The sequence below is a fragment of the Loxodonta africana genome, chromosome X (assembly GCF_030014295.1).
Source record: "Loxodonta africana isolate mLoxAfr1 chromosome X, mLoxAfr1.hap2, whole genome shotgun sequence".
NCBI classification, from domain to species: domain Eukaryota; kingdom Metazoa; phylum Chordata; class Mammalia; order Proboscidea; family Elephantidae; genus Loxodonta; species Loxodonta africana.
In genome coordinates, this window is record NC_087369.1 from 141019950 (window position 1) to 141046621 (window position 26672).

A 26672-nucleotide genomic window follows, 5' to 3' on the forward strand; every position below is an offset into this window, starting at 1 on the left:
TAACTTAAAGGTTGGCTGGAGGTTCGAATCTACCCAGAAGCATCTCAAAAGAGAGGCCTGGTGATCTACCTCCAAAAAATCAGCCATCGAAAATCCTATGGAGCACAGCTCTACTCTGACACACATGCGGTTGCCATGAGTCAGGGTCGACTAAACCAATGGCAACTGGTTGTTTAACTTTGTTTTTTATTTATGATTATTATTACACAGCTAAGAGGAAATACAAAGTAGGCAACTGGATATATAAGTCTAGAGTTCAGGAAAAAGGATCCTGGCTAAAGAAGTAAACCAGAGAATCAATAGTACATGGGTTGTATTTGAAACCATGAGATTGGATATGAAGCCAGTATACAGAGAGAAAAGGAAAGGACCAGGGGTGGAGCTCTGGGACACCGTAAAGTTTAGAGGTTGAGGAAAGGAAGAGGGATGAATAAAGGAGAATGAGAAAAGGCAACCAGTCAGGTCGAAAGAAACTAGAAGAGTGTGGAGAAGCCAAGTGAAAAAGATGTTTCCAGGTGGAAGGGGTGATCAATTATTTCAAGTAATTCAGCATCATGGAAGTCCATGGCAACAGAGAAATTGCCAAGAGTTGGCTGGAGTGAGTCTGAGAATGGAAGGAGTAGACCTGGAGACTGTGATCATACATTGTGTTTTGAAATCTGCTTGTCTCAGTAACAGACCTTGGGATTTTTTACTATCAGCACATATAGATCTACTTCATTACTTTAAAAAGTTGCTTAGTGTAAGGAGTGCCATAATTTATTTATGAAGTTCCCTTTTGATGCACATTTAGCCTGTTACCTTCTTGACAATTATAAACAAGGCTGCAGCGAATATCTTTAAACATACATTTTTGTGCCTGTGTACAAAAATATCCTTCTAAGATATATTTCTGAATTCTGGAATTGCTAAATAAACAGTATGCACATTTCAGTTTTGACACGTTGCCAAATTGCCCTCCAAGAGATTTCATCGATTGACTTTCTCATCAAGAATGGATGAGAATGTCTTTTCCCCACACCTTTATAAGCACTCGATACTAATAATCTTTTAATCTGGGCCACCCTAATACGTTTTTAAAATAGTAATGTTATTTTAATTTGCATGTTTGTGATCGCCTGTGAAGCACAACGGCTCTTTCTATGTTTATTTCTGTTTGTTTTTCCTGTGTATCATGACTGGGTTCTTTGCTGTTTTTCTATTTGAGTGTGTGTCTTCTTTTTAATAAATTTGTTAGAACTATGGCATATATGTTGCAAATTTTTTTCCCCAATACGTTGTTTTACTTTTGACATTATTTATAGCGGAATCAACTCGACGGCACTGGGTTTGGGGTTTTTTTTATGGTGTTTTTATACAGAGTTTGGTTTTTTAAAATGTGGCCTCAGCTTTCACTCTTTTCTTTTAAAGGTTTATACCTATGGTGTCACATCTGATTGTTTTTTAACAAGAGTCACAGAAATAGCTTTTACGATTATTAACCCAAAGCTTAGAAAGAACATGTTCCCTTTTCATAGCTAATCAGACATCTGTAAAGGGGCCAAATTGCTCAAATTGGTGTGGTTTCTATCCCCTCCTTACCCCCAGCTTTAATCAAGGCACTTTTCTCTTTATATTATTGGCCAAAACTACTGCTTAATTGAGACTCCTGTGTATTTGATGAATGCTTCTGCGTATTTGGCCTGACAATGCCTAGGGACTAATGGGACCATGTGCTTCTCTAAGACCTCTGCAAACATGAATAAGACAGCCTATTATGGGCTTTTCCAGGCCTTTTGCAAAATATGACATTTATATCATGCAAATCACATCAAATGGTAGCAATACGGTTTTCTAGTTTTGAATACATTTCAGTTCATTCAATTTATAAAGCAGATTTGAAATAAAGTGATTCCATTCCAAAAATATTTTTTAATTGTGAGTTTTTTGAAAGATGTTTTTGGTGAGATGTTTTTGCCTTGCATGGCTTCGAAACACTATTGGCCCATTAATGAACCGGCTTCCACAGTTGTTCGAATACTGCAAGTTGAACTTACTTTTAATCTAAAAGCTGACGTAAGAGTTTTGAAATGAACTGAATTGTCCAAGTAATTTTCTTAATGACTGACAAGTCAAATCTCAAAAAGCTGTTCACTACCTACAGAATAAAGAGTTCTCAATTCTTGCTGCTTTCGTAAAGTAGTGCAGGTGTTTTGGAGGTAAATTTGAACTCAGTTAAGTATCCAAAGTAAGGAAAACCAAACAGAGCATCGGAACTTTAATTACTGAAAAACAGATTTATGAAATCTGTCAGATCAAAAAAAACCTGTTAAGTTGTTAAAATATCAATATGCAGAAATAGACATGTCAAGCATCCCTGTTAGGGAAGCAAAACAAGTAAAAAAAAATATGTACTATTTACATTTTTCCTCAGACTTTTTATCTGAGGTGACTGGTTATGAGATTATCACATAAGAGTTGACAGCCAGTTAGAATTTGTAATACTAGAAATTATCCCATTCACAATAGCAATAAAATGCATAAAATATCTAGGACTAAACAAGAAAAATGCAGGACCTCTTGAAGAAAACTATAAAACTATTAAGGAATATCAAATAAGACTTCAGTAAATGGAGACACATCTTGCTCTTAACAGGAAGGCTCGATATTATTAACAATGTTATTTCTCCATACGTTAATCTAGAAACCCAACACAAACACAATCAAAATTCCAAAAAGAATTTTTTTGATCCTTTTTAAAAAAAATTTTTTTGTGTGTGCTTTAGGTGAAAGTTTACAGCTTAAGTTAATTTCTCATACAAAAATTTATACACATATTGTTATGTGACATTAATTGTTATCCCTATAATGTGACAGCACACTCTCCCTTTCCACTCCGGGTTTCTTGCGTCCATTCAATCAGTTCCTGTCCCTTCCTGCCTTCTCATCCTGCCTCCAGACAGGAGCCGCCCATTTGGTCTCCTGTATCTGATTGAACTGGGAAGCACACTCTTCACGAGTATTATTTTATGTTTTATAGTCCAGTCTAAGGCTTTGACTGAAGAGTAGGCTTCAGGAATGGTTTTAGTTTTGGGCTAACAGAGAGTCCAGGGACCATGACCTCTGGGGTCTCTCCAGTCTCAGTCAGACCAGTAAGTATGGTCTTTTTACTAAAATTTGAGTTCTGCATTGCACTTTTCTCCTGCTCCATCAGGGACCCTCTGTTGTGCTCCCTGTCGGGGCAGTCACCGGTGGTAGCTGGGCACCATCTAGTTCTTCCAGTCTCAGGCTGATGGAGTCTCTGGTGGCCCTTTCTGTCTCTTGGGCTCATATTTTCCTTGTGTCTTAGGTGTTCTTCATTCTCCTTTGCTCCAAGTAGGTTGGGACCAATTGATGCATCTTAGATGGCCGCTCGCTTGTTTTTAAGACCCCAGACACCACTCACCAAAGTGGGATGCAGAGCGTTTTCTTAATAAACTTCGTTATGCCAATTGACCTAGATGTCCCCCCAAATCATGGTCCCCAGACCCCAGCCCCAGCTATTCTGTCTCTCAAAGTGTTTGGTTGCATTCAGGAAAGTTCTTAGCTTTTGCTTTAGTACAGTTGTGCAAAAAGAAATTTTTTGAAGAGAAAAATGAGGAATTTGACAAAATTATGATAAATTGCATTAAATCTTGGAAAAGAAGGGTAATAAGTGAGGATTAACTCTACCAGGTAATAAAATGTATTATAAAGCCATAATAATTAAAAGATTATGATACCCTTTGCCATGAGACCGGAAGAACTGGACGGTGCTCGGCTGCCATTACTGAACATTTTGATTGAAGATTCTATAGAAGAATTCTGATCAAAAGGGGGGAAATGTGGCACAGAATTTCAAAATCTCATAGAATCCTGACTTTTTTGGAACCACTGAGGCTAGATGAACCCCCAAAACTACCGCCCTGAGATAATCTTTAAACGTTAAACCAAAAATATCCCCCGAAGTCTTCTTTAAACCAAACAACAGTTTGGCCTAACTAGCAAAGAATGTCTGCCTTGAACATTGTGCCCTTTTAAGACCTATCTATATGTGATCAAGTTAACAATAGCAAGTCGAAAGATTAGATAGAAAACTTAGGGGGCAGTGAGTTTATGTTAATGGGAGAGGAACAACTCAGAAAAGGAATGATTACACAACTCCCCCTCCTTCCCGGGATCTAGTGTTGAGGCAGGTAACATAGCAGAAATATACCTATGTGACCAGCAAAATACTTTTTTTTTTTTTAACTACCAAGGCTCCATTTTGGACTCCATTTGCATTCCATTTTAGGCTGCTTGGTTTTGAGGTGCTTTACATACACATCAGTGCTTCCTGGTCTGAGTGAGAAAGCGTGTCCTGCCACAGCCTTTATAAAGGAGGGCAACAGGATTCTGCACCTGACCTCTCTAAACCCCTTGCTGTAAACCAGCCTTTGGCTGTCATGTGTGTGTCCTTGTTATTTTGTATCCTTGTGCTAAAATAAACTGTACATTTGTAAGCATTGCCATTTTGGGTCCTGTGAGTCTTCTTTAGCAGTTAAACCACGTTGGCCTGCTGCTGTTAATGCAATGGGCAACAGTCGTCCAGGAGAGTAGAAGAGTGAATAGACCATTAGTGGGGATAAGCTGGGGCAAATGGTGTAATAGATGTTTCTGTCCAGGTCACAATGATTCCTCCTAGAGAATTTCCATCTTCTATCTTCCCCGTTACAATCCAAAGAGTTTCAGGGATGAGCCCACAACCAACCAAAACCAAACCCATTGCCGTCGATTCAATTTTGACTCATAAAGACCCTAGAGGACAAAGTAGAATTGCCCCCATAGGGTTTCCAAGGCTGTAATCTTTATGGAAGCAGACTGCCAAATCTTGCTCCTGTGGAACAGCTGGTGGGTTCAAACCGCCAACCTTTAGGTTAGCAGACAAGCACTTAACCACTGTACCACCAGGGTTCCTTGGGCCCACAACAGCCATGTGTATTATTAAGTAACCCATATCTCCTGAATGTAACCTGTGAATGGATCAGAGGTGAACCCTTGACCTAAGATGAGCTTATCAGAATCTCTTCCAGTCTGAAATGTTGGAGTTTTGAATAGAGCTGACCTAAAACCTTAGTTGCTGAGCTATGGCATAGTCATCCTCCACCAGCAGGAGCAATTACCAGACAAAACTAATCCAGACAGACATGAATGAAGCAAATGCTCTGAAGGAAGCAGAGATGAGAGGTGGAAAGAAATTACTATTTGCCTTCCTCTCAACTTTTCCTCTCCAGATTCCAGCCTTTTTGAAGATTAAGCTCCATTTCAGACCTGGAGTACCAGAAAAATACTCCATATTCGTATTGTAAATTCCCTTTTTTTCTCATTAAGCTCATTTCAGTTAGCTTCTTTACCCATAGTCAAAGATCTTTAACTCACAAGGTGGATCCCTATCTCACTGCCTATACAAAATTACATTCCAGATGGACTTTAGATTTCAATCAGAAAATAAAACAACAGGGACGTAAAGGACTTACACAATGAAAACTATAAAACACTGCTGCAAGAGATTAAAGAAGACTTAAGTAAATGGAAAGATGTTCCATGTTCATGGATTGGAAGACTTAATATTGGCAAGATGTCAATACTAGCCAAAGCAATCTATAGATTCAACACAATCCTGATCAAAATTCCAACAGCCTTCTTTACAAAAAAGAAAAAGCAATCCTCAAATTTATATGGAATGGCTAGAGGCCTTGAATAGCTAAAACACTGTTGAAAGAGAAGAACAAAGTAGGAGGACTCACACTTCCTGATTTTAAAACATATCCCACCAGCCACTCCTTGGAAACCCTATGGAACAGTTCTACTCTGTCCTACAGCATCGCTATGAGTTGGAATCGACTCGATGACCATGGGTTTGGTTGAAGCCCTGGTGGCGCAGTGGCTAAGAGCCTGTCTGCTAACCAAAAGGTCAGCAGTTTGAATCCACCAGCTGCTCCTTGTAAACCCTGTGAGGCAGCTCTACTCTGCTCTATAGGGTTGTTATGAGTTAGAATTGACTCAACAGCAACAGGTTTGTTTTTTTAGATACAGCTACAATAATCAAAACAGCCTGGTACTGGAATAACAATAGACAAACAGACCAATGGAAAAGTATTGAGAGTCCAGAAATAAACCCACACATCTTTGGTCAACTATTTTTTGACAAGAGTGCTAAATCCATTTGCTGGGGAAAGAAGAGTCTTTTCAATAAATGGTATGGGAAAAATTGAATTTCCACATGTAGAAAAATGAAACAGGATCCACACCTCACACCATACGCAAAAACAAATTTAAAATGGGTTAAGAACCTAAATGTGCAAACTAAAACCATAAAAGTTTCAGAAGAACAAGGAGGGGCAGCGCTATCTGGCCTAGCTTTCAAAAATGGATTATCTAATATAATAACAAAAGCACAAACATATATATCTGACAAGAATCTAATAATCAAAATATATATAAAACTTTGACAAATTAACAACAAAAATACAAATGATCCAGTCATAAATGGGCAAAGGATTTGAACAGACATTTCACCAAAGAAGACATTCAAATGGCCACCAAACACAAGAAGAGATGTTAGTGTCATTAGTCATCAGAGAGATACAAATCAAAACCACAATAAGATACCATTTACTCCCACTAGGATGATGTGGGAAAATTGGAACTCTTATCCACTGCTGGTGGGAATGCAAAATGGTACGGCCGTTGTGCAAAAACAGTGTGGTGGTTCCTAAAAACACTAAAAATAGAACTACACATGACCCAGGAATTCCACTCCTAGGTATATACTCAAAAGACTTGAAAAAAAAAATCAAACCCAGTGCCATCGAGTCGATTCTGACTCATAACGACCCTATAGGACAGAGTAGAACTGCCCCATAGAGTTTCCAAGGAGTGCCTGGTGGATTCGAACTGCCAACCCTTTGGCTAGCAGCTGTAGCACTTAACCACTACGCCATCAGGGTTTCCAAGCAGAGACTCAAAAAGGGACTTGCACCCCAGTGTTCATTGTAGCACTATTCACAATAGCCAAAAGATGGAAACGACCTAAATGCCCATCAGCAGTGAATGAATAAACAAAATGCAGTACATACATACAATGGAATACTACTCAGCCAGGAGGAGAAATGAAGTCTTGATACATGTTACAATATGGATGGAACTGGAAGGCATTATGCTGAATGAAATAAGTCAATCACAAAATGACAAATATGGTATGACCTGACTTATGTAAAAAGACAAGAAAAGGCAAATATACGGAAAACAAAGTTTATCAGTGATTACTAGGGGTGGGAGGGAAGGGGAAAGGGTAGGTTAACGGTGGTGGAAACATCACACTGATTAAGGGTAGAGTTGCACAGTTGATTATTGTAATTGCTATTAATAAGTTGTACACCTGTAAAAAGTTGAATTGGCAAAAGTTGTGTGATAGATATATTAACAACAATGACAAAAAAAAGGTAGCTGCTGAGGCTGCTTATGTACAACCAAACACCTCATGGGATTTGGTTCCTTGGTTTGGAGGTTTAGGGTCATGGTTTCATGGGCCATCCCAATGAATCGGCCTAATAATGTGTTTAGTGCTTCTGTTCTACCTCCTAGTTCATTGTGTAGTGCCTGGGGTCTTAAAAGCTTGCAAGCAGTCATCCAAGGCACAATAAAAAACCGGTCTCTATTTACTTGGAGCAACAGAGGAAGAAGAGGAGTCAAAAATAGGAGGAGGACATGGAATGTGTGGCTAATTCCCTCCTTTACCACGAGGGCAGAAGAACTGGATCGTGCCTGGCTACCATTACTGAGCATTTTGATCAAAAGTTCCACAGAAGAATCCTAATCAAAAAAGGGAAAATGCAGAATGGAATTTCAAATTTTCAAGGACTCCAGACTTCCTGGAGCCATGAAGGTTGGCTAAACCCCTGAAGCTATTGCCCTGAGATCATCTTTAAACCTTAAACCAAAAATATCCCCTGAAGTCATCCTAAAACCAAACAATAGTTCAGCTCAACTAGTAACAAAGGTCTGTCTTGAGCATTGTGCTCTTTTAAGAACTACCTATACGGGATCAAATTGACAACAGTAACTGGAAAGATTAGATGGGAACGATTAGGGGCAGTGAGTTTATGTTAAGGAAGGAAGAATAACTCAGATAAAGAGGGTGATAATGGTTGCACGACTCAAAGGATGTAATCAATATCACTGAATGGTACATGTAGAAAATTGAATTGATGTATGTTTTGCTGTGTATTCTCAACAACAAAATTAATTTTAGAAAAAATAAAACAATACAGAAAGTAAAATAAAATATGGGGGGATTTTTTTTATAACCTTGGAATCCAGAAACCCAAAAGGAAAAGTTGCAAGCATTTGATTATATCAAATTTTAAAACTTGTGAACACCCAAAAAGCATCATAAACAAAGCCAAAAGGCATAAAATTGGGGAAAATATTTGTACCAACTATGACAAGCAAATTACTAATATTAGTAATATACAAAGTACTGTAACAAATCAATAAGAAATGATTAAAAAAGTAGAAAAATTGGCAAAGGACAAGAATTGGTAAATCACAGAAGACAAATTACAAATGGTCAATAAGCATATTAAAAAATGCTCAACCTGACCCTTAATTCAGACACAGAAATCAAAACTACAGGTCAGCAGTTATTAAAAAGCTTGGTAGTCCTAGTGCTGACAAGGTTAAGAAAAAACATGCACTCTCTCTTACCACTGGTACAATCTGGCAATATCAATCAAAATTTGAAATGCACAGTACCTCTGGACACCAGCAACTCCACTGTTAGGGATTTAACCCTACAGGAATAGTCAAATAATGTGTGTAACGCTGTATTATAAAGATGTTTATTATACATAGTTTGTAACAGTAAAATTTGAACACACCTAAATGTCTATCACAGGGCATTGCATTTTTTAAAAAATATCGTATGCCCACAGAGTAGAATGCTCTGCCACAGTTAAAAAGATTGAGGCAGTGCTATGTGTGCTGACATGGAAAGCTGCCCATGAGATATTTTAAGTAAAAAAAGCAAGCTGCAAATGATATGAATTGCATGATTCCATTTCTTTTAAGAGAGACAGAGAGAGACTCTGTCTCATAGATTACCACCCTGAACTGATAACCCACGTTACCTATGGGACACAACCTTGCTTGCTGAAAGCGAAGAGGACTTGAAGCACTTACTAATGAAGAGCAGATTACAGTCTACAGTATGGATTACACCTCAACATAAAGAAAACAAAAATCGTCACAACTGGACCAATAAGCAACGTCATGATAAACGGAGAAAAGATCGAAGTTGTCAAGGATTTCATTTTACTTGGATCCACAATCAACAGCCGTGGAAGCAGCAGTCAAGAAATCAAAAGACGCATTGCATTGGGCAAATCTGCTGCAAAGGAACTCTTCAAAGTGTTGAAGAGCAAAGATGTCACCCTGAAGACTAAGGTGCGCCTGACCCAAGCCATGGTATTTTCAATCGCATCATATGCATGTGAAAGCTGGACAATGAGTAAGGAAGACCGAAGAAGAGTTGACGCTTTTGAATTGTGGTGTTGGCGAAGAATATTGAATATACCATGGACTGCCAAAAGAACGAACAAATCCGTCTTAGAAGAAGTACAGCCAGAAAGCTCCTTAGAAGCAGGGATGGTGAGACTGTGTCTTACATACTTTGGACATGTTGCCAGGAGGGATCAGTCCCTGGAGAAGGACATCATGCTTGGCAGAGTACAGGGTCAGTGGAAAAGAGGAAGACCCTCAACAAGGTGGATTGACACACTGGCTGCAACAATGAGCTCAAGCATAACGACGATTGTGAGGATGGCGCAGGACTGGGCAGTGTTTCGTTCTGTTGTACATAGGGTTGCTATGAGTTGGAACCAATTCGATTGCACCTAACAACGACAAGTGGGTTAAAATTTTTAAGACATTTACTCATTTTTAAATAATAATTTGAAAATAAAACCTTTTTAGGCACTTCAGACAAAGATTAAACAAATAGACACATCATATTTTTAGATGGGAACACGCGACATGAAAATATGTCAGTGCTGTGTGTTAATTTATAAATTTAACATGATCCCAGTCAAAATGCCTGCTTTTGGAACTAGTGATGTTTATCTAATGTTTGTAAATAAGGAAGAACAACCAGGAAGCTGTTGAAAAAGTATAATAACAGGGCAAGGGGGCCTAGTCTTACTAAATATTAATGCGTATTACAAAACTACAATGAAGCAATGTGGTACTGGCACATGAATAGACAGATTCATGGAACAAAATAAAAAGTTCAGAGACAAAAATATACACAGGAATTTAGTATATGATGAAGGTGGCATTGTAAAAAATGGTAGCTATCGGGAACAAAATATAGTTGGATACATGTCTCGCATCATACACCAAAAGAAATTCCAGGTAGATCAACAATTTAAGTCTCAAAAATAAAATGCTAAAAACATTACAAAAATAGGAATTTTTAAAATACTCTGAATGGAAAGGTATAAGTATATACATGTCTATGTTTATATGTACACTTGTAAAGTTCTGTATGTTTATATATATTCCATGAGAGGTTATGAGCAGGAACTCTGAAGTCAGAACGCCAGGATTCAAATCCCAGCTCACCATTCGCTAATTATGTGGTCCTGGGACAAGTTAGTTCATCTCTCTGTGCTTCAGTTTCCTCCTCTGTAAAATGGGGACAGTAACAGTAACTTGAGGGAGCCTTGGTGGCACAGTTGTCAAGGGCGCAGGTACTAACCAAAAGGTCGGCAGTTCAAATCCAATAGCCACTCCTCGGAAACCATATCAGGCAGCTCGACTCTGTCCTTTAGAGTCACTGTAAGTCAGAATTGATTGGATGGTAATTTTTTTTTTAATAATAACTTATCTCATCAACTTATTGTGAGTCTTAAATGTGTTAATATAGCTCAAGCAATTAAAACAGCACCTGGCACATAGCAAGTACTCAGTAAATGTTAGCTATTATAATTACATTCATAGAATACCTCTTAAAGTTGCAAAATGAATGGGTAAGGTTGTTTATCTCTAGGCAAGACAAAATGGGTGGCTAGGGCACAGGACTGAAGGAGATAAACTTCACACTACCCTTTTTGGTACCCTTTGCATTTTGTTTGTGTTAAGTATTGCCTATTTTTAAACGTAATTTAATTGTATAGACAAAAACTAAAAACATTGGGTAGTTACAGTTTAATAACCCTCATAAAAATCATGGAAAGAGTCAGTAAGTTTCTAGTAGGCCTAACCCTAACATTTATGAGCTCAGAGACAAGAGTACAAATGGAGGCCCAACTATCATACTTTCACAAATTTGAAAGTTATAAAGTAAGCCTTAAATAAAATATATTCTAACTTCCTACTTTAACAAAATACCTTACTAATGATAAATAGAAAAATATGTGTAAATCGATGTTTTTTTCTTATATGCTTGAAAGTCAGCAAAATATCAACAACTAGTTGTAATTACAGGTAGTCCCCAACTTATGAAACACTTCCTAGCGACTGCCTTTTTTCTGGGGGGGGACATCTTATCAGTAGTAATATGTACTGTATACAATGTTGCAGTATGTAATTTGCTGGTATCACATCTGTAAGTTTACATGTAATGTTTCCAACCCCTAAAGACAAACAAAGATCAGATTTATAAAGATACTGATAATAAAAGGCAATAAGAATGAAAACTAGAAAACTGAAGTATTCAACTTACATCAGAGCCGACTTATGATGGAGTTGTCGGAATGGAGCCCTTTCATGAGTGGGAGACTACGTGTATCACACATGCCTGGGAGTTCTACTGATGGACCAGCAATGCTTGGATGAGTAATAAAAACATATATAATTCATAGTCTATTATATGTTTCTTCCAAATTTTTACCTAACTTCATTTTAGCTCAGGTACTAGGTATGCTGTTTTAATAAAGATTTTCACAAAATTTGTGTTCTATTGTCAATAAAGTCAAATCAGACCACTTTGCGTGAATCATTGTAGTTCTTGGATAATTTTTTAAATGAATTTCAATTTGGAGAAGCTTCTCTCTGCTGAGTCAGCAGGAACTGAACTTATCGACGATTCTTAGCACTGTACTTAGATTCAGAAATGAATCCTGAGTCTTACAGAACATGTTCAAACATCATAATGGGGTTATAGATGATAAAGCATCGCTATCAGAAAAAATACTACAAAAGGTTTGAATCTGGTGACATAAATCACCATTACTTATATCGTGATTATTACCATTTCTTAAACCAGTATCTAGTAATACTGAAGTAACACAAAGAATTGGCATCATTCTTCATGCATGTTAGAGCCTGTTGTTGTTTACTATAGAGTCCATTCCGACTCGTAGCGACCCAGAGTGACAGAGCAGAACTACCCCATAGGATTTCCTAGGCTAATCTTTACAGGAGCAAGTCGCCAGGTCTTTTCTCCCATAGAGCTGCTCAGTGGGTTCAAACCGCCAGCCTTTTTTGTTAGCAGCCCAGCACTTAATGGTTATGCCACCCAGGTTCCTATGTTATAGCTAGACCTACATATATACAAATTAAAGAGTAATATGAATTATCTGATATTGCAAAATGCTACTCAGCCACAATGTACAAACTATTGCAAATACCATGCTAATGCAAGAGTCCCTCTAAAACCTCAAATTGGAACAATCAACACTACTTGGAAATGATATCCCTTTTTGCAATAATCCATTTCATTCATACTACATGAGAGGAAAGTTTTACAAGTTATTTTACCTCAGGCACATCTGTACTCAAATCCTCCCCACATTCCAAAGCAGTGTCTGTCTCCAAAGCTGGCAGCGCCAACTCCCAACTCTTGGAAGCATATTGTGTCCATCTCTTTCCCAACTTCCCATTCAGTAACATCACATTGGCAGCTCAAAATGGGCCGTGGTGGGAGTATTTACAGCAGGGAAATCAGCAAATGCCACAAATCAGCATTTTTTTTTTTTCTGAAGAGCAGATTGTTAAACATTTACCTGCACGTGATTGCCAGCCTGTCTCCCCTTTACCAGCAGGTCCTGTGGTTTCCCAGGAGTATTTGTAAAGGTGCTTGGGCCATGCACCCATACTTCCTATCACACATGCTGCAGGCACCCCTAACCCACATGGCAGCATGTTCACTCCACTGGTGCCAGAAGGGAATTTGTGTTTATTGCCAACCACATCAATTCCTTCCCCAATCCAGCCGTGAGGAGGGGATCATCTTAGCTTTCCTGGGTCGCCACAGGGCCACCATTAACATTTACAGTGCTTTTGTGAACAAGAGAAAAAGTATCTTCTGAGCAACACAGCTCTGCAAGTCTTCAGCTTGGGAAACACAGCACAGGTTGGATTTCAGTTGCCACGGGTCCTTTTAGCTAAGAACATTTGTGCAGTACACAAACTACACTACCACACATGGTAGCCCTGGGTCCCAACCCTATCTCCAGCCTCAAGTTAATCAGATCAGTTGTAGGCTTGCAAGGTCAGCAACTGTAGCGAAGCCATCGAGTATTGCCCCTCGAAGCTTTCCCGGGACTGGGTCTGAAACAGAAGGTAATGTCTCCTTTATCTAGTGCTGCTGTAACAGAAATACCACAAGCAGGTGCTTTAACAAACAAATCTGTTTTCTCACAGTTTAGGAGGCTGGAAGTCTGAATTCAGGGTGCCAGCTCTAGGGGAAGACTCTCTGTCTGCTGTGGGGGAAGGTCCTTGTCTCTTCTGAGCTTCTGCTCCTGGGAGATCTTTATGTGGCTTGGCATCTCTCTTCCCGTCTCTGCTTGGCTAATCTCTTTATATTTTAAGACACACCCTACACTAATCCTGCCTCACTGACATAACAAAGATAAACCATTACAACACATATTTTTAGGGGACACAATTCAATCTGTAATAGGTTGCTTTACCCCATTTTGGGGATGAGCAGGCAACACCTCATAGTGTAGCTGCCAAGCTTTCCTTTCTCCTGTGGGACCTAGGAGTGTTTTGCCAATACTCCTCCCTGGTTCCATATTAGAGGCTGCTGGAGAAGAGCTGGGTGCTATTCATCTCCCATTCTGTAGGGCACAAAGACTCGAAGCCCTGGGTATTCTTGCAAGCTGCAGCTGTACGAAGCCAGGGCATTTTCCAGGTTGATGTCAAATTTTCCAGAATAGGAGTTAGAGGCAGGGCAGGAGATCCCAACAGTAGCTGTTATGGGCTACACAGAAGATTAAACCAAAAAACCAAACCCATTGCCATTGAGTCAATTCTGACTCATAGTGACCCTATAGGACAGAGTAGAACTGCCCCACAAGGTTCCCAAGGCTGTCATCTTTATGGAAGCAGAATGCCACATCTTTCTACCCCACAGCAGTTGGTGGGTTTGAGCTGCCGACCTTTTGGTTAGCAGCTGAGCGCTTAACCACTGCACCACCAGGGCTCCTTACACAGAAGATTACAGGGAGACTAGCCAGTAACAAAGGCTTCACCTGATCACAGGCCTTGAGGTACACCATGATAAACATCCTTCCCGTAAAAAACCCACTGCCATCGAGTTGATTCCGACTCACAGCGACCCTATAAGACAGAGTAGAACTGCCCCATAGGGTTTCTAAGGAGCGCCTGACAGATTCCAACTGCTGACACCTTGGTTAGCAGCCTCAGCTCTTAACCACTACGCCACTAAGATTTCCAAACATCTTTCCAGACTAAACTAAAAACCCAAAACATGAGCTCACTGTATAAGGGGGTGTTCTCCACTTCGCTCTTACAGGGGAAAGGAGTTGACACCAACAGTATAACATAAACTTCAGTTTCCTCTGCTTTTTGAAGGAACAGGTGTATTTGGATTATCAAATTTGCAGAACCCTTTGAATTCGACATTGGCAGATAATGTGTCAGTCATTTTTGTTTAACAAGCACCTTTTTGGCACTTACTATAAGGCAGGAACTCTTCTAAGTGCTTTATAAATTTCAGTCCACATAAGAATCCCATGAGGCAATTTCTATTATCATCCTTCCTCTTTAACAGTTGAAGAAGTAGAAGCACAGAAAGGTTAAGTAACTCACCCAAGGTCACACAGCTAGCAGAGTTTGAGCTCAAACTCAAGCAGTGTGGCTCCAGAGCCCATGTCCATACCTACGATATTACTTTGCCTCAGGGGAGAAAAACTTTAGAGCTAAAGACTGTCATGTCTTATGTAAGATATAAAATGTACGCAAAAGGCTATCAAAATTATAAATATTTGGCCCTAGAAACTCTCACATCTGCAATAAATATGAATACCAATGATTTTTTTTCAGCGATGTTGGAATTAGAGATAAACTGGAGGCCACCGAAATGCCTACCAATATGTAGTATATTCATGTTGTGGAATGCTAAGCAATCATTAAAAAGAATGAAGTCGATGTACTGACATGGAAAGATGTTCATGATACACTGCTAAACCCAAGAAAGCACACTGCAAAACAATAAATATAATGTAATCCCACTTATGAGATAAATATAATGTAATCCCATCAAGGCATCTCCACATATGAACACATATGTATGTAAACGTATGGCAAGTCAACGGGAAGTAAGCTGACTGAACTGTAACAGTGGTTCCCTATGAGGAGGGAGGTGCATGGAAGGTGCAGGTCGTGGGAGGGAGATAAATTTTGTTCTGTATACTTCTCTAGGAAACTCTGGTGGCGTAGTGGTTAAGTGCTACGGCTGCTAACCAAGAGGCCGGCAGTTCAAATCTGCCACGCACTCCTTGGAAACTCTATGGGGCAGTTCTACTCTGTCCTATAGGGTCGCTATGAGTCGGAATCAACTCGACAGCAGTGGGGTTTTATACTTCTCTAATGACTGAACCTTCCACGATGAGAATGTAATTCAAGCATTACCTGTGCGATTAAAAAAGACACAAACAAACTATATGAGATCAAATCAACAACAGCAACGTGAAAGGTTAAATAGGAAGTTTAGGGGGGCAGTGAGTTTATGTTTATGGGGGAAACAACTTGGAAAAGGAGGGTGAGAATGGTTGCACAACTTGAAGAATGTAACCAATGTCATTGAGTCGTAATGCAGGAATTGTCGAATTTGTGTATGTTCTGCTGTATATATTCTCAATAACAACAAAAAAAAAAAGACACAAACTAGCTCATAACTTTACTGCAAGAGCAGTTACCACAGCCTGCTTTCTTGTGACTGTTTGGGCAAACTGGACCCCAAGCAAAGTTTACAAATGAGTCTTCAGCAATTCATACAATCATATTATTCATTCATTCAACAAATATTTCTCGAGTCCCTGCTATATGCCAGGTGCTTGGTGCCCATTGGTGATGAACAGACAATGCTCCGATCCAAGGTGGCTCGCCCATTTAGTTGACTGCAGAGGCCAGACCAGGTGACCAAACCCCAGAAGCAGTTGATCTGGCCCTTTAGAAACCCTAATGAGCCATTGTGTAGGATTAATGGCTACTAATAAAATAAGAAGGAGCCCAGGTGGCGCACTGGTTAAGCATCCAGCTGCTAACAGAAAGGTCAGAGTAGTTCAAACCCACCAGCTGCTCTGTAAAGATCACAGCCTTGGAAACCCTACAGGGCAGTTCTACTCTGTACTATAGGGTTGCTATGAGTCAGAATCGACTCGACAGCACACGTCAACAATAAAATAAGTTTATGTCTATCACCATGATGTCCAAAAGTAAGAAAGAACAGGACGGAGGCAGAAAAAGTGAATCTAATGATACAAAAAGACAAAAGCAAGCAACTTTGGAAAAAATGTAACATGTGTCTCCTAAAACTTTTTGCCTAAAGCCTTTCTAGCTCTTGGAACCAACTGTGGAATCAACTCTACCCTCACTTGTCAGTTTTGCGCTGCCAAAGTGAAAGCTCACCCATGGAGCTCGGCTTTTTCCTCCTGTAGCATCACAGGCTGAGAGAGTGGAGGGTGACAGGGACAAATCCACATGGCCAGGGTGGGAAACTCAGGCACCATGCATTTGTGGCTAAAGATCTGAATCCTCCCTTCCTGGGAAGGACTGGGTTTTACGGGGCCGGGGCCAGAGCCAGAGCGTGATGCTTCTACCCAAGGCAGCATAAGCTGCCAAAAACCTAAAGGTTAAATCAAGTCGAAGCCCTTAGGAGCAAGCTGAGGTTTAAGCAGCAGGATGACCTGATGCAGGTTTACCTCCAAAGTTCTAGAGTAAGCCAAGAATTGGGCATGTCAGCTCGCCTGCCCCCGGCTCTCGGAGCTACTGAATTCCCTCCTCACATTCCCCTCTCTGTCCTCCCACATCCTTTGGACTCAATTCATGGAGTTGGCTTCCCTGCTAGAACCTTGGCTCTTCTCCACATAGCGTCTGGCTCTTGGCCTCAGGCTGCCTAAGGAAAAGTCCTGAGATAACCCAGCCCCTGGGACCCTGCTACCCAGAAGTCAAGCCTGTGGGCTGCACTCTCACCCTACTTGCCCTAGTCCTTTGGGTTGGGGGAGACCAGGACCCAGAACGTGGGCATTAGGATCTCACTAAAGGACCTCTGGCAAGGCCCTGTTGGAGCAGCTCTCCCTTTCCAATACTGCTGTTTGGTTGCAGCACTTGGCAGTTATACTTCTCAATATAAATTCCCAAATTGGTATTCTGGATTAGCAATCAACCACTTGTAAACTTAGGTAGGGAAATTCAGTCTCTAGACCTGAACACTCCTGGGGAAGCCAACAAGACAAGGTTTCTGAATCCTCAAATCTGAGAAACAGATCCTAGATTGTTTCAACAGCAGACCTGGGACCCCTGGGAGGCCCTGTCCACACAGCCAGCTGGTTTCTTTCTTCACCACCTTATCATTGCAACAAGCAGAGGCCAAGAGTTGATTCCAAAATGCAGGACCCTTTCCAGGAAGGTAGGTGTAAGGAAGGCTTCCAGGGAGGGTCCTTGGGCAAAGTATAAAGGGGGTGCAAGCATATGGTTGTGGTGGGCAAGAAGGAAGATGCAGAATAGTAGAGTAGTTAAGAATGTGGACTCTGCCTGTGTTTGCATCTCAGCACGGCCACTTACAAGCTGGGAGACTGTGGGCAAGTTAATTAAACTCTCTGAAGCTCCATTTCCTCATCTGTGAAATGGGATCATAATAACATTTACTGCATAGGATGGTTACAAGAATTAAATGAGCTAGGCTTAGCACAATGCCCAGCACATAATAAGCATTCAGCAAATGTCACCTATTCCTAGAAGAGAGAGTGAGGCTAAGGAGGTTCCAAGAGGTAGGAAGAAGAAAATGAGGGAGGAGAGAAAGATTTAAATATAAACTCTGCTTAATTTGCACTTTCTTCCTAGGGGCCAGCCTTCAGTATTTTACATGTCTAACCGGTAACATATTGGCATGCTTTCTACATTTCCCTGTCATTACGGACTTCCAGGCCCAGCTCTGTCCTTGTCTAGCTGTGTGACCTTGATCAAGTCTACTAATCTTTCTATGCCTCAATTTCTCCAAATGTAAAGCAGGGCGCTTCTTGTAGCAAAATGTTAAGGTCATTCCTATTCTACCATTCTGGTTCTATCTTACATGCTTGTCTTTTTCTTTGGGAAAGGTTTCCCCAAAACATGTCTATCTTATATCAAACTGTTTTTTCTAAGGACCCTACCTGCTTTCATGTCTCCATTTCTAATTAAAGAAAGCTTACACACAGCATTCTAATTCCTGATTTAGTCATTTCATTAAATGATAGAAATTAATGCATGGATATACCAAATATTCAGAAAATGTAAATGGCTAGAGGATTGCTATAGCAACATTCACAGTGATTAACATGTCTTAAGAAAGGTCGTGCATGTTTATCAACTCAATAGAACCATACAATTAAAATAATAAGAGAAAAATGTAGAACAAAATTCAAAATCACAGAAAAGACCAGATTTACTAGTCTGACAGAGACTAGAGGAACCTCCTAGATTATGGTCCCCAGACACCCTGCTAACTAAGAACTGAAGCCACCCCTGAAGTCTACCTTTCAGCCAAAGATTGGAAAGGCCTAGAAAACAAACAATAACACGTGTGAGGAACATGCTTCTTAGTTCAATCAAGTATAGGAGACCAAATGGGCAACACCTGCCCAAAAGCAACGATGAGAATGCAGGAAGGGACAGGAAGACTGGACAGATGGACACGGAGAACCCGGGGTGGAAAGGGAAAGGGGAGAGTGCTGACACATTGCGGGGACTGCAACTAATGTCACAAAACAATTCATGTATAAACTTCTAAAAGAGAAACTAATTTGTGCTGTAAACGTTCACCTCAGGCACAATAAAAATATTTTAAAAAGAATAAGTACCACGTTGGGGATATCAAATAAAGAACTACAGTATTGTCATTAGGTAGTTAGCAGTGTTCTCTCAAGCTTATTTGAGTGTTAGAAATTGATGTAATTTTATAGCTTTATACTTTAGATTTGAGATTTACAAGGGATTTAAACCATAAAGAAAATTGTTTTAAAATGTATCATGTGTTAGAAAAATGCTATAATACTTATGGTCCCATGTGAAGAAAATGAGCTGTAACTCATTACAAATCTTGAAGAATCTTTGAGACACTCATTTCTATCATCTTAATTTGTGCTTTCTACTTACCCTAAGGAGCACTGGTGGTGCAGTGGTTAAAGCACTCGGCTGCTAACCAAAAGGTTGGCGGTTTGAATCCACCAGTCGCTTTTCGGGAGAAAGATGTGGCAATTTGCTTCCGTAATGATTTACAGCCTTGGCAAGGTCATGGAAGCTCCAAAGACACATCCAAACTCCCTGAGGGATCAAATTATTGGCCTAAGCATTCTGGGGACATGTAGCTCAACTGGCATAACATCGTTTATAATGAAAATGTTCTAGATTCTACTTTGGTGAGTAGCGTCTGGTGTCTTAAAAGCCTGTAAGCAGCCGTCTAGGACACTCCACTGGTCTCACCCTTTTGGGAACAAGGAAGAATGAAGAAAACTAAAGATACAAGGGAAAGATTAGTCCAAAGGACTAATGGACCACATCAAACATGGCAGCCTCCACCAGACTGAGTCCGGTACAACTAGAGGGTGCCCAGCTACCACCACTGACTGCTCTGACTGGGATCACAATAGAATGTCCCAGACAGAGCTGGAGAAAAATGTAGAACAAAAGTCTAACTCAAAAAGAAAGACCAGGCTTGCTGGCCTGACAGAGACTGGAGAAACCCTGAGACTATGGCCCCCGGACACCCTTTCAGCTCAGTAATGAAGTCACTCCTGAGGTTCACCCTTCAGCCAAAGATTGGACAGGCCCATAAAACAAAACGAGACTAAATGGGCACAGCAGCCCACAGGCAAGGACGAGCAGGCAGGAGGGGAATTAAAAAAAAAAAAAAGAGTTCAGCTTGAGACATGATGAGTTAGAAATCTAGTAAACCTTCAAGTGGTGATGGCAAGTAGGCAATTGAATACCTAAGCTTAGAGCTCAGGGGAAGGTGTGGACTGGAGATAGAAATCTGAGAGTCATCAGTATAGGTGGTACTTAAAGCCATGGGACTAGAAGGGATTATGAAGGAAGTGAATGTAGATAAAGAGAAAAGGGTCAAGGACTGAGCCCTGGATTCTTCTGGAATTTAGAGATTAGAGGAGAAGGATCCAGCAGACCATACTTTCAAAAGTAAGTTTCAAGAAAGCAGGAGTGGCTAACTGTGTCAAATGCTGCTGAGTTATTAAGCAGGAGTGGAGAGGTTTCAATTAGATTTGTCAACACAAGAGTCATTGGGGACCTTGACAAGTGGACTTGACAGTGGACGACTGATGGGCACTCCAAAGAGGGCAGTTAGCTGACTTCGGGATCCACTGCAGCATGTGAACCAAAGCCATGCTCTTCCCAGGCAGCCTTCGGCCAATAGCTGAACACAGCGAGGATACTAGGATCTGGCTATTTCTGTCCACTGCAAGATTCCTCTGAAGGGCAATCTTGGGTCCAGAGCTCCTGTTGGGTTGGCCAAGACTAGGTCAGACCTGCATCTCATCAGGGGCTCTCCCTTTCCAATTCTGCTGCCTCTCCCCTTTCTGTTCACAAGTGTCCAATCTGCATCATAGTCTGAGGCATTTCCTTCCCAATCCTACTTCCTCCCCTACGATGGTTAAGGTTGTGTGTCAACTTGGCTGGGCCATGATTCTCAGTGATTTGGCAGTTATGAAATGATGTAGTTATCCTCCGTTTTGTGATATAATGTAATCACTCCCATGATGCAATCTGATGTGATCAGCCAATCAGTTGTAAGGGAGTTCCCTCGAGGGTGTGGCCTACATCCAATACATACAGACATTCTGGCAAAGCTCACTGGCTTTTGCTCACTCTGGATCCTGCATCCAGCTTGTCATCATCTAACCTCCAGTTCTGGGGACTTAAACCACTAGCCTGTTGTACTGCCTGCCGATCTTGGGATTTGTTGGCCTCTGCAGCCTCTGAGCCAGCAGACTGCGATCTGACCTGCTAATCTTTGGTTCATCAGCCCCTGCAGTTACGTGAGTTGGGAGAAGCCTGCAGTCTGACACCTGACTCACAGTCTTGGAACTTGGCAGCCTCTACAACCATGTGAGTCCTTTCCTTGAGATAATCCCTTTCTCTCTCTGTGTATACACACGTATATGTGTGTATGTGTATCTTGTTGTTGTTGTTAGGTGCTATTGAGTTGGTTCCGTCTCATAGTGACCCTATATACAACGGAACGAAACATTGCCCAGTTCTGTGTTATCCTCACAATAGTTGTGCTTGAGCCCATTGTTGCAGCTACTATGTCAATCCATCAAACCGAGCTTAAGACATCTCTTACCAAGAATGGTTCTAACCCATAACCCGTTGCCATCAAGTTGATTCCAATGCATAGCGACCCTATAGGAAAGAGTAGAACTGATCCATTGAGTTTCCAAGGAGTGCCTGGTGGATTCGAACTGCCAACCTTTTAGTTAGCAGCCATAGCTCTTAACCACCATGCTGCCACCAGGGTTGGTTCTTGAGAAACAAAATTGTAAGGATGAGTTTTCTAAACTGGTTCTCAATTCTGGTTAGTCTTAAAGATGTTAATGACTCTGCTTCCAATAGTAAAGAGGGCACTGGTAATCTATGCAGTGAGGTAGCAATAGAAAAACACAAAATATCACCAAGTATTGGTGAGTGGTGAGGCTCTGGGTGACTGCATGTCTGATACCTTTCTACGATTTTGTCAGAATGAGAAGTATAAGGAAACTGGTTGGTTAGTCCCACTTTCACTAGACAAAGTGGTGAAAGAAAAAGATGAGCTCAGGGCTTCAGAGTCACAGCTCAAGCACTGCATAAAGGACATCAAAGTTTCCACTTGTGCCCTGAAAGAAAGTCTTATTTCTTGTAGCAACGGAGCTAATTTTGCTGAAAACCAAACCCAAGGTCTTATTGTAAGAGTGGCTGAATCGCAACACCAACTGAATTCCCAACATCAAACAGTGTCTGAAGTTAAACTGAAGGCACTGATTGGGAAGAAATGGGATCCTGAAACTTGGAATGGGGACATACCGGCAGATAATCAGGAAGCTGGGGACACTGAGGCCCTAAATTCCATTGAATTATTCCTACAAGCAGAATCGGACCTCTCGCTCCCCTCTGAAGAGATCACTCCATCTTTGTCGGTTAACTATCCTCCCCAGTAAAACCATTAGCCCCTCCACCCCACCTGATGAGATTAACCCAGCTGTGTCTGAAGAGTCTTTGAGTCATTGCCTGGGGCATCACCTGAGGCAGATGTTTTATAAGACATTGCTGAATGTTCTCAGAACACACCCCCACAGCCCATTTTGGCTTCGAGACCTATAACTAGACTTAAGCCCCTGTGAGTCCCAAAAGGTGAAGTACAAAGTGTGACCCAGGAGGTACACTACAGTCCAAAAGAACTGCTTAACTTTTCTAATATGTACAAACAGAAACCTGGGGAATATGTGTAGGAATGGCTATTAAGGGTGTGGGATAATGGTGCAAGGAACATAAAGTCGAATCAGTCTGAGTTTATTGATATGGGCTCACTAAGCACAGAATCTTCATTCAATGTTTCAGCTCAAGAGGTCAGGAAAGGATCTAATAGTTTCTTTGTTTGGGCACTGAAGCATGGATTACACAGTGGCCTACACTAAATCAAGTTGAAGTACCAGACCTGCCTTGGTATACTGTGAAAGAAGGTATTCAAAGGCTTAGGGAAATTGGTATGTTAGAGTGAATTTATCAGGTAAGATCATAGATCCACACATGGAGTGCCCAGAGGACACACCTTTACTACAATGCCAAAAACTAAACCCGTTGCCACCAAGTCAATTCCGACTCATAGTGACCCCAGAGGACAGAGCAGAACTGCCCCATGGGGTTTCCAAGGGCCGGCTGGTGGATTTGAGCTACCAACCTTTTGATTAGCAGCTCCAATCAATTTGTGAAGGGAGCCCCAGCATCCCTGAAGACTGATGAGATCGCTATTTTATGTAAGTCAGATTTGAAAGTGGGAACTGCCCTAAGTGAATTAAGACACCTAACTACAGTGGGGCTGACTGGACCCTGTGGTGGTAGGGGCCAAGTGGCGGCACTCAGTCGACAAAGACAAGGTGGGCATGGTTACTGTAATAGACAGCACAGTCAAAGCAGTAATCAGAATAGTCTGATGCATATGAACTCATGGCATTGGCTACTTAGTTATGGTGTGCCGAGGAGTGAAATAGATAGGAAATCTACTAAATATTCACTGGATCTGTACAAGTGAAAGAATTCTAGGTCAGGTGAACAGCAGCCTAACTCAAGTCACCAAAACAGAAAGTCAAGGTCCCTCAACCAATTCCCAGACATGAGCCAGTTTACAAACCCACAACCCTTTGAATGAAGGGGAATCCAGGTCCCCTTGAGGAAGGGCCACACTACACCGCCAAAAATGTATACTGTTTATCTTTCTACCAGCCTTCCCCAAAGGGATCTACAGCCTTTTACAAGAGTGACTGTTCACTGGGGAAAAGGAAATAATCAGAATTTTCAGGAATTACTGGATACTGGCTCTGAACTGACACTAATTCCAGAAGACCCAAAATGTCACTGTGGCCCACCAATCAGAGTGGGGGCATACGGAGGTCAGGTTATTAATAGAGTCTTTGCTCAGGTTTGCCTCACAGTGGGTCCCCAGACCCATCCTGTAGTGATTTTCCCAAGTCCAGGATGCATAATTAGAATAGATATACTCAGCAACTGGCAGAAACCCCCATACTGGATCCCTGACAAGTGGAATAAGGGCAATTATGGTAGGAAAAGCCAAGTGGAAGCCATTAGAACTGCCTCTGCCTAGGAAAATAGTAAACCAAAAGCAATATACCACATTCCCGGAAGGATTGCAGAGATCACTGCTATCATCAAGGACTTGAAGGATGCAGGGATGGTGATTCCCACCATATCCCCATTCAACTCGCCTATTTGGCCTGTGCAAAAAACAGATGGATCTTGGAGAACGACAGTGGATTACTGTAAACTTAACCAGGTGGTGGCTCTGATTGCAGCTGTGTTTCTAGATGTGGTTTTATTGCTTGAGCAAATTAATACATCTCCTGGTACCTGGTATGCAGTTAGTGAGCTGGCTGATGCCTTGTTTCCAATTCCAGTTTCAAAGAAACACCAGAAGCAGTTTGCCTTCAGCTAACAAGGCCAGCAATACATCCTCACTGTCCTACCTCAGCGGTATATCAACTCTCCCACCCTATGTCATAACTTAGTCCACAGGGACCTTGGTCGCCTTTCCCTTCCACAAGACGCCACACTAGTCCATTACATTAATGATATTATGCTGATTGAACCTAGTAAGGAAAATTGATGTCAAGACACATGGAGATCTCCAAGGAACGCCAGGCCCACAGATGTTGAAATGAGACAAGAACCTTCCTCCAGAGCCAACAGAAAGAGCTGGCACCCTGAATTCAGACTTCTAGCCTCCTAAACTCTGAGAGAATAAATTTCTTTTTGTTAAAGCCATCCACTTGTGGTATTTCTGTTATAGCAGCACTAGATAACTAAGACATCCCCTTTTATATTTCACACGCAGTATCCCCAGTAAAGATGTCTCTGGGTAGTGCAAATGGTTAAGCTCTCAGTTGCTTACCAAAAGGTTGGTGGTTTGAGTCCACCCAAAGGCACCTTGGGAGAAAGTCCTGATAATCTGCTTCCAAAAGGTCACAGCCTTGAAAACCCAATGGATCAGTTATACTCTGCACACATGGGGTTGACTGGTATGGTACCCCCAATATACCTCTTGCAATCCTAACTCTGGCTTAGTGTCTGCTTTCATGAGGACCTGAACTGACACTGTTGGTACCAGGAGTGGTCTCAGGAAGCAGGTGTCAGGTGCGGTTTTAGCACTGAATCACTACCTAAAATGAAATGAGGACCTCATTCCAGGTGGTATGTGGGGCACAGTTAGTCCCTTGCACAAGACGGTGACCCCATTGCTAAAACTGTCACTAGTGGTTCCTTGAAAGAATTTCCTGATGAAAAACAAAAATGCTCTGGCAGGTGCAATGAATAGTACAAGTGGATAACATTGTATACAAAGACAGTGGAATTGGCTGGCTGTTATTAAGTCGCATTAGCAAAAACCTATGGAGGAATAATGAAACTGCTGAGGCCAGTTAATTGTTGAAAACTAAGTGTGAAGGCCAAAGGGCCTTTTTGGTAGCTTACCAAAGGGATCCTCATCTCCTTCAATGGGAGAGCAGAAAAACCTAAAGACCAAACTCAGAACGTAATATTTACAGTCACCAAGTATCATGGATTGAATTGTGTCCCCCCAAAAAATATGTGTCAGTTTGGCCAGGCCATGATTCCCGGTATTGTGTGATTGTCCACCATTTTATCATCTGATGTGATTTTCCTATGTGTTGTAAATTCTACCTCTGTGATACAGGATTAGAGGTAGTTATGATAATGAGGCAGGACTCAGTCTACAAGATTAGATTGTGTCTATAAGCCAATCTCTTTTGAGATATAAAAGAAAGAATCAAGTAGAGGGACATGGGGGATCTCACACCACCAAGAAACAAGAGACAGGAGAATGGTGTGTCCTTTGGACCTGGGGTCCCTTGCTGAGAAGCTCCTCAACCGGGGAAGATTGATGACAAGGACCTTCTCCCCAGGGCCCACAGAGAAAGCCTTCCCCTGGAGCTGGTACCCTGATTTCAGACTTCTAGCCTCCTAGACTGTGAAAGCATAAATTTCTCTTTGTTAAAGACATCTGCTTGTGGTGTTTCTGTTATAACAGCACTAGATAACTAAGACCCCAAGCTTTACAGATAACTGAATGCTCAGGTTGCCCTTCAAGGAAGAAACTGCCATATAACTGTGAGGACCGCACCTAGCAGACAGCCTCCAGCTGCAGCATGTTCTAAGATGTCTGCAGCATTCTTGACAAGGCCATGCTTTCCCGGGGCAGCCTCCAGCCAATGACTAAGCATGGTGAGAGTATTGGGGCCTGGTCATTTCTACTGAATGTAGCAGTCCTCTAACAGGCAGTCTTTGCTCAGAACTCCCCATTGGGTTGACCAAGACTTTGTCACATCTGCCTTACAGTCTAAAAAAAAGGCGTGTGTGAAAGGCAGTTCTGCCCAATTCTGCCTCCC

At 41.3% G+C, this 26672-nt stretch overlaps 1 protein-coding gene across 2 annotated transcripts in view; it reads right to left on the minus strand.

The window, feature by feature from the left end:
- LOC100659932 (A-kinase anchor protein 17B) overlaps window positions 1-26672 on the minus strand; it is a 123875-nt gene that overhangs the window by 86825 nt on the left and 10378 nt on the right. The gene's annotated exons all lie outside the window — the stretch shown is intronic.